General features: G+C 38.2%; 1 long non-coding RNA gene across 1 annotated transcript; it reads left to right on the top strand.

Annotated features, from left to right (window-relative positions):
* Nucleotides 1-3,837: 3,837 nt before the first annotated feature.
* Nucleotides 3,838-4,631, top strand: LOC110674526. The gene is made up of 2 exons (XR_002498952.1): nt 3,838-4,221; nt 4,289-4,631. It is a non-coding gene; the product is annotated as an uncharacterized LOC110674526 (long non-coding RNA).
* Nucleotides 4,632-7,895: the final 3,264 nt, after the last annotated feature.

Here is a 7,895-nt window from a genome sequence, read left to right as displayed (position 1 = left end):
CACCAATCTTGCCTTATAACGAACAACTTTGCCAGTTTCATCTATATTCCTTTTAAAAATCCATTTACAGCCGATTGTTTTACGTCCATGTGGTAGGGATACAATATTCCAAGTGCAGTTTTCTTTGTGCGACTGCAACTCCTCCTCAACCGCAGCTCTCCAAAGTTCGCTTTCCGGACTCGCTAGCGCTTCTTTGATTGTGCGTGGTTCAGGGATATTCTTCTTTATCATATCAGCAACTTCACAATAACGTGTGGGTGGTATTCCCTTCGTGCTTCTCTCCGAACGTCTTATATTCTCAGGTGGTGTTTGCAGGGTTACTAGTTCATCTTCCGTATCGATTCCTTGATTACAGTCTAGATAAGATTCATCTGACGTTGATTGATCATCTTCCGTTTCGAATTCTTGATTACCTTCATTAATACTCAGATCGTTTGAAATACTTGGCTCTAGAATTGATTCGTACTCCACTAAGATGGAAGGCTTCGAAAAAATTTTCAACGGTTTTCCTTCATTCACAAATCGTACATCTCTACTGTGATAGACTTTGTTGGTTGCTAGATCCACGAAGCGGTATGCTTTTTGATTGTCGGAATATCCTACAAACGTAAGCTTCATTCCTTTTGGCTCCAGCTTAGTCCTCTTCTGGTCAGGAATATGGATGAACGCACTGCTCCCGAATATATGCAAATGTTTCAAATCCGGCTTCTTCTTATACCAGGCTTCATATGGTGTTCTTGCAGTAGATCTAGTTGGCAACAAATTTTGGATGTGTGAGGCGGTGTTGATAGCTTCTGCCCAGTATTTATAATCCATACCACCATCGATGAGCATACATCGCGCCATTTCGACTAGACTTCGATTCTTACGTTCCGCAACTCCATTTTGCTGAGGACTGTAGGCTGCTGTATATTGCGGAATGATTCCCTTTTGGCGGTACAATCTGTCCAGGTTGCTTGATTTATATTCTCCGCCGCAATCGGATCGAATGATAGCAGGTGTTTTTCCGAAACGTGTTTCAACCATCCGGATGTATTCCTCCATCCTTTCTGTCACTTCCGATTTCTTTCGAAGAAAATACACAGTGCAATATCGGGTAAAATCGTCTATAACCGTCATAAAATATCGGGCGCCTCCTGGTGTGACGGTATTCATAGGTCCACACAAATCGGTATGCACGAGTTCCAACATTTTCGATGATTGGGGGCCAGCTTGTTTTGGGAAAGGCAATCGCGTCATCTTACCCTCCAGGCAACACTCGCAGTCGGCGTCAACTTCACATTTCTGAATCTGAATATCAGTTACTAGATCATCACGTACCAGTTTATGAATGGCTCCTTCGTCTCGGTGCCCTAGGATTCGATGCCATTTATGAATACAATTTTCGGCATGCTTCACTGACATAGCGGTTATCGATTTGCTGTTGTTCAATGTTTCCAGTTGATATAGACCTAACTTCTTCACTGCAATGGCGGCAACGTGTCCATGTTTCAAAATTTTGCATGTTTCTCCAGTGAAAATCACCTCTGCATTCTTCTCAGTTAGCTTACCGACTGAAACCAGATTTGCGTCCAACTTCGGAACGTGGAGAACATCGGTGATTGTTACTTGCGTTTCACGGTTGTCTACAGTACATTGCAGTGTTCCAGAACCCTTTCCAGCAACACTAACTTCACTGCCATCGGCTAATGTGACGGTTATCCCTGAGCATGTCTTATAGTGCTTGAAAAAACGTTTTTCTGCGCACATGTGTGTACTTGCACCAGAATCAATGACCCAGGAGTTCATCGTAGTTGGCTTGTTACGTACCGTGAAACAGAACATTGAACTTTCTTCTTCTTTCACAGTTCTTGCTTTAGGTTTGAACTTCCGGCGGGATTCATCTACCTTTTGATAGGATTGCAGTCGACAGTATTTCTTGACGTGACCAGGTTTTTCACAGTTATGGCAAAGAATCTGCTTCTTCGAGGATTCGACGCGCAATAAAGATTCTCCCCGTGACGGATATTTTCTACGTTTCATGGATTCGTCCATCAATTTGCACTTCACCAAATCCATAGTTAACTCATCATCTGAGCGACTTTCAAGAGCCGTCGTGAGAGTGTCGTATGATTCTGGTAGACTTCTCAATACCATCGCGACCATTAACTGAGAATCTAGCTTCTGGCCAGCGTTAGATAGGCGGGAGAAGAGCCGTTCCATTTCTTGGAGATGTTGTTCCATGTCGTCACCATCCCGGAACTGTAACTGGCAAATCCGCTTCAATAACGTAACCCGAGATGTGAGAGACACACTCTGGTGATGCTTCTTCAGAACTTCCCAAGTTTCTCTCGAAGTCTTGCAATCCCGGATAATCGGATATTGGTTGTCCTCGACGAAAAGAGCAATAGTCGCCCTGGCCTTATCGTCCCCTTGCTTCCATTCGCTTGTGACCGGATTGGGTACCTCCTCCGAGATGTGCTTCCACAATCCTTCACGAATCAGGAGCATTTCAATTCTGAATCTCCAAGCTTCATAATTGGCGTTATTCAGACGTTCCATCATGACCTTGCTAGCGTCCATCTTGAAAACAGATCCAAAGTTCCGACCAATCTTTAAATTCAGAGTTCTTCAGAATTGAAAATCCAAATTTCAGTTTCTTAAAGGCCCATAACCTCTTGGTAGGTTTAGATGTCGTAGATCGAATTGAAACAACTTGTTAACTGTTCAATGGTCAAACAACGAATGAATAACTTTATTGAGCTCTCCTCTATTTATACTCATACATGACATTGTCTGTGTTAACTTGATCAACAAGACTTGGTTGCTATGTACAAGTTTTTCGTCGCCTACTCAACTCCTTCTACAATAAGAAATGTCATTTTTCAAGCTTCATTTTTGCTCCTCTTTCTCACACGCACACAGACGCACGTGGCTGCGTGCTTTAGGATAATAATTTAGGATTTGTGAAAATCCAGATTAAATCTGGTATTAACCTCGTTGGTGCTTATCACCATAAGTGGTAAAAAAAATCGCAATACGCGAAAGCACAAAATATTCGCCCTAAAAACCTGGCGAAAACAACTGACGTTTCTCACGTGGTCTTATATCAGCATTAGTGGTGCAGACCCGCATAAAAAAATACAATTTCACTCACATTCCAAACAGTAAATTTCTCATTACGGTTAAGGTTAGTATATCTTGAACAGTTGCTTTTATGTTGGACAGTATGAATCATCGAGCTTCATACAATAATTAACGGTTTGAACAATTTACCCCAAATAATTACAATGTATCGGGGCCCAGATAACCGTAACGGTAAACGCGCAGCCACAGAGAAACAGACGTAACACTTAGAACAAATCTCGATCAAAATCATAGTCGCGAAATCATGTACGCCCAATGCTAAAAACACTGTAGTTGGCCGATGGACCAAAAGGTGGCGGTAGTGTGTAAACGTCAAACACGAACAAAAACGACGCGAGCGCTGCGGGTGGTCGATTGACCACCTACCCAAAATTTGAATCGATCGTTTGAAAGTTGGTCGATGGACAGCGATGAGAGTGTGACGTCTGTTTGTCTGTGGCGCAGCTATTCAGCAAGACCAAGCTGAGGGTCGTGGGTTCGAATCCCACCGGTCGAGGATCTTTTCGGGTTGGAAATTTTCTCGACTTCCCTGGGTATAGAGTATCTTCGTACCTGCCACACGATATACACATGCAAAAATGGTCATTGGCATAGTAAGCTCTCAGTTAATAACTGTGGAAGTGCTCATTAGAACACTAAGCTGAGAAGCAGGCTCTGTCCCAGTGGGGACGTAACGCCAGAAAGAAGAAGAAGAATTACAATGTATCATGTTGCTCCGATTCGGTTGAATGATATTGCGATAAAAATTCGATGGATACGGTTGCAAAATAAAATCACCATACGGCAAACGGGTTGAAATAACACACATACACTAATCTATTTAACTAAATGAAACTGTTTTCCAACAGTTTGGCAAACGTTAGCACAAAATAGTGTTGGTATTCACAAAGCAAGTTCGCTTCTGTCTGTCTGTCAAAACAAAGTGAAGCTCTAAAATCACAAGCGAGCCAAAATATTGTTTAAAAGTTTCAAAAATCTAGACAATTATTGTGCCTGCAAGATTTTTTTTATTTAATCGTCAGTTTGCCATTAAAACTTTTCGGTTCCTTGCTAATAAATGATGTGTTGCTTCTGCTTTGGATATCTTTGCAAAAGGTAGGCACAACGATACATGTTTTTGTTTTCCTTCAAACTTATCGTCTTAGTGTCGCTTTCTTTGCAGAATATTTTCTAAAACTCCAGAATACAGTGGACTCGATTCAACCAAAAACAGTGCCGCTTCCGCAGAATGCTGAAAATGATCACAGCCGAGTGTTCCTAGTCAGCAAAATCCACGCAGATATTTCGGCTTTACTCGATCCAACCATCAGTGTGGCAGTCAAATTTGAGTGAAATCCGGGGGGAGTTGATTAGAACTGTATGGATCACAGCGTTCGAAATGACGACAGTTTCAATTTCTCCATCCATCCGGAAAAATAATTCAACATAGTTTGAGAAAAAAACTTTACAGTTCGATAATGTAAATAGTTCTAGTTATTGTGTAATACAATTGAGTGACGAAAAAATGTTTTTATATTTATTTATTTTTCGAATAATACACTACGTTTTTATTGGGCTTTGAATAAGACAACGAAAAAAGTAACACGTGTAGTACAAAAAAATAGTTAAAATTACATGCAATTTTTCTACTCAATTAAGACTAGCATACACGTATTTACTTGTTACATTTTATCTTATTTTATTTAAATATCAATTATACTCTTATTGTATAAACATAACAAGACAGAATAGTAAATGGTCAAAATACTATAACACACCATAAATCAATTATTACATATACCTTATTGGTTTGCATTGCAACTATACAGTTAAACTGTTTTTGAACTGTTTGCGTTACAATAAATTGGTTAAAAAATGGATGGTATATGCACCATTTGATGAACGGTAAACAGAAAAATTTGTTCGGGAAAATTGGGAATTTGGAATGGTTACATAACTTAACCGCCTATTCCCCATACTGTTATTTTTCGAATTACCATTTCCCAATCAGTAAAAACAGTTTGTGGTAGCGTAGACTTATTGTTATTTTAGGTTATATATGAAACTGTACACATATTGTCCCAAATGGTTGTGGATAATATTGAAAACAGTACAAATATGGTTCTTATTTATGCGGGGAGAAGCACGGTTGTATCTTGGCACTATAATGGCACGCTATTTCGCCTTTTCTGGCATTATAATAGCATTATATGCGTATATAAAACTGACATGCATCAAATGATTACCCTATATGCGCATATAATGCTGTTACCATGCCGCATTATCGTGCTTACTGGTTACTTGGGTGATAGCTTGCTAAAAAATAGAATCAATATGTATGAGAGATTTAGCAGTTAAAATAAAACGGTAAGCGTTTTCAGGAGTTCCAACTTGAATTATATTGAAGTGATATCATCTTTAGATTGAACAAGACCTTTTGAGTTGAAGGGACACATCAACGATGTTGACCAAAATAATATTTTATTGCTGTTGGCAAAATATAGTTTTATATCCAAAGCTCAAATTCCTTAACACCCCATTTTGCATTTTCGTCAAAATTCACACATTTGCATGATTATCTCAGAAATCTGCTATAAGATCGTCTTCATTGTAATTGGCTTTTGATATACACGTCGGGAGAATGGTAGGACTGTATTTTGTTCAATCATTGGCATACTAGAAGTTGCTCGAATTTTAAGTGGAATTTTTTTTTCATCCCTTAACACCCCATTTTACGGTACTCGAAAGAATAACAGAGTTTTCTTGAAAAATTCAGGATACTCCCAGATCCTAGAGGTAATTCGGGAAGAATTTCTGCAAGAAACAGACAGGATTTAAAGGATCCTCAGAACAACAGAAAGATTTGAAGGATCCTCAGAAAGATTTTCGAAAGAATCCCAGAAGGCTTCCCGAAAGAATGCTAGAAAGATATCCGGAAGATTTCCTACAGGATTTTCGGAAGAGTCCAAGAAAAATTTCAAGAATATTGACGTAAAAATCTCAGTGGCATTTCTAGAATAATTTAAGAAAGATTTTCGGAAGCATCCTCGAAAGTATTCTAAAAGGATTCCGAAACCATCTCAGGTGATTTCAGGAAGAATACCAGAGGTATTCTCATAATAATCCCAGAAGTTTTTCCAGAAAAAAGCCAGAGTTATTTTCGGAGGAATTCTCGAAGAATCTCCAGTAGAGTCGTAGTACATTTTTTGGCAAAATCCTCTAAAAATATCCAGAAGAATTGCATCAGGATTTTTGGTAGAATCTTCCATTGAACGCAAAATCTTTGAGAATTTCTATTCGAATTTAATTTCCAGGATTTCAAAAGTAATCCTTAAGGAGATAAACGCAAAATCACCTACAGATTTCTGCAAATATTCCAATAAGAAGTCCAGAAGAATCACAAAGGGATATCCGAAAGAATCTCAGAAGTAATACCGGAATGGTAACGTTTTTTTGGATGAATCCCAGAGCGATATCTGGAAGAAAATTCAGAAATAATCTCAAGATTTTCAGAAAAATCCTAGCGAGGATTTGAAGGATTCATGAGTGATTTAAGGAAAAAAAATAATTTATAAATCTTTTAAGCACATCCAAATTAAATAACAGTTCAAAGAGTAAAATACCATTCTCATGAGTTTTCGAGGATCATATGGTCGGTGTTTAGACAGACCAGACTAGACGAATTTTGGAGCTCCAAGGATACGTAAAGAACTCCATCAATTTTATATTTTCCATGTTATTTTAATACAAATGTATCATCAAATAGATAAGTTCCATTATTAAAGCAAATATATATAATATTTTGATTTTTCACATGTTTGGGTACATTTTTCTTACTCAATTAAAACAGTCTTCAGTCAGGTTCAGTCTGTCTGCACACCGACCATATCTATGTTTGTTATTTGATATATAAATACTTAAATTGTGCTGTAACAATATTTACATGTAATTATAAAAAATAAGTATGTATAGAACAATAAAAAAATTAATTTATCCCCATACCGTAAAGTACCCATATTTCGCTCACTGATATTTTAAACATGTTTTGAAGACATTTTTGTTGGATAGTATTTTGAATAATTCTACTTCAGCCATGGTTACATAACGTGCAATTAGATAGTCCAATATGTATCAACAAATGTGGATAAAATGACAGTGAATGAAATTAGGAGTGTGCGCGAAATATGGTAGCATCACGGTAATTATAATTGAACGACAATATTAATTAGAATGAGCCTCCACCACATCATCCCTCTCAGGAGAATTTTGGTTCCTAATATTTTTTTTGCGGTGGTTCAGAATTGAAAATATCAAAAGTCTATTGTAATCACATACTTGTTCAATTGCATGTGGTGTTATTCGATATTTAAAATAAGATTAGTTAAGCCGAACATGTTGATCCTTCCACAAGAACCAACGACGAGCATTGCTTTAAGTTAAGAGATTTTATCGTAATGCACAACCAGCATAAACGTTCCTCCCCTTTTGTTTATGTACTAATTATAACTTCAACATGTTGCAAAATAAGTGAAGCTGCTTTTAAAACAAACTTTTACATCGATCAACCAAACCATAGAATATCCAATAGCGGAATAATAATAATAATAATTGATCATTACAAATCGCGCTGAACTGGCACTCTTTCCGTGCGCGCGCACTTTCTGTAGAGCTGTCAAAACAGACTTTTCTGCCTTCCTTCTTTCGCTCTCCTCTCAACTCAGCACGATCCACCTCGAGGTGGATTGGTGAGCTGTCTGGTTGTTGCAGATGAACAATCATCGTGTAGCGCG

The sequence above is a fragment of the Aedes aegypti genome, chromosome 1 (assembly GCF_002204515.2).
Source record: "Aedes aegypti strain LVP_AGWG chromosome 1, AaegL5.0 Primary Assembly, whole genome shotgun sequence".
In the NCBI taxonomy this organism is placed as follows: domain Eukaryota; kingdom Metazoa; phylum Arthropoda; class Insecta; order Diptera; family Culicidae; genus Aedes; species Aedes aegypti.
The sequence above is the reverse complement of the archived record's forward strand: the minus strand, read 5'-3'. Positions and strand labels throughout refer to the sequence as shown.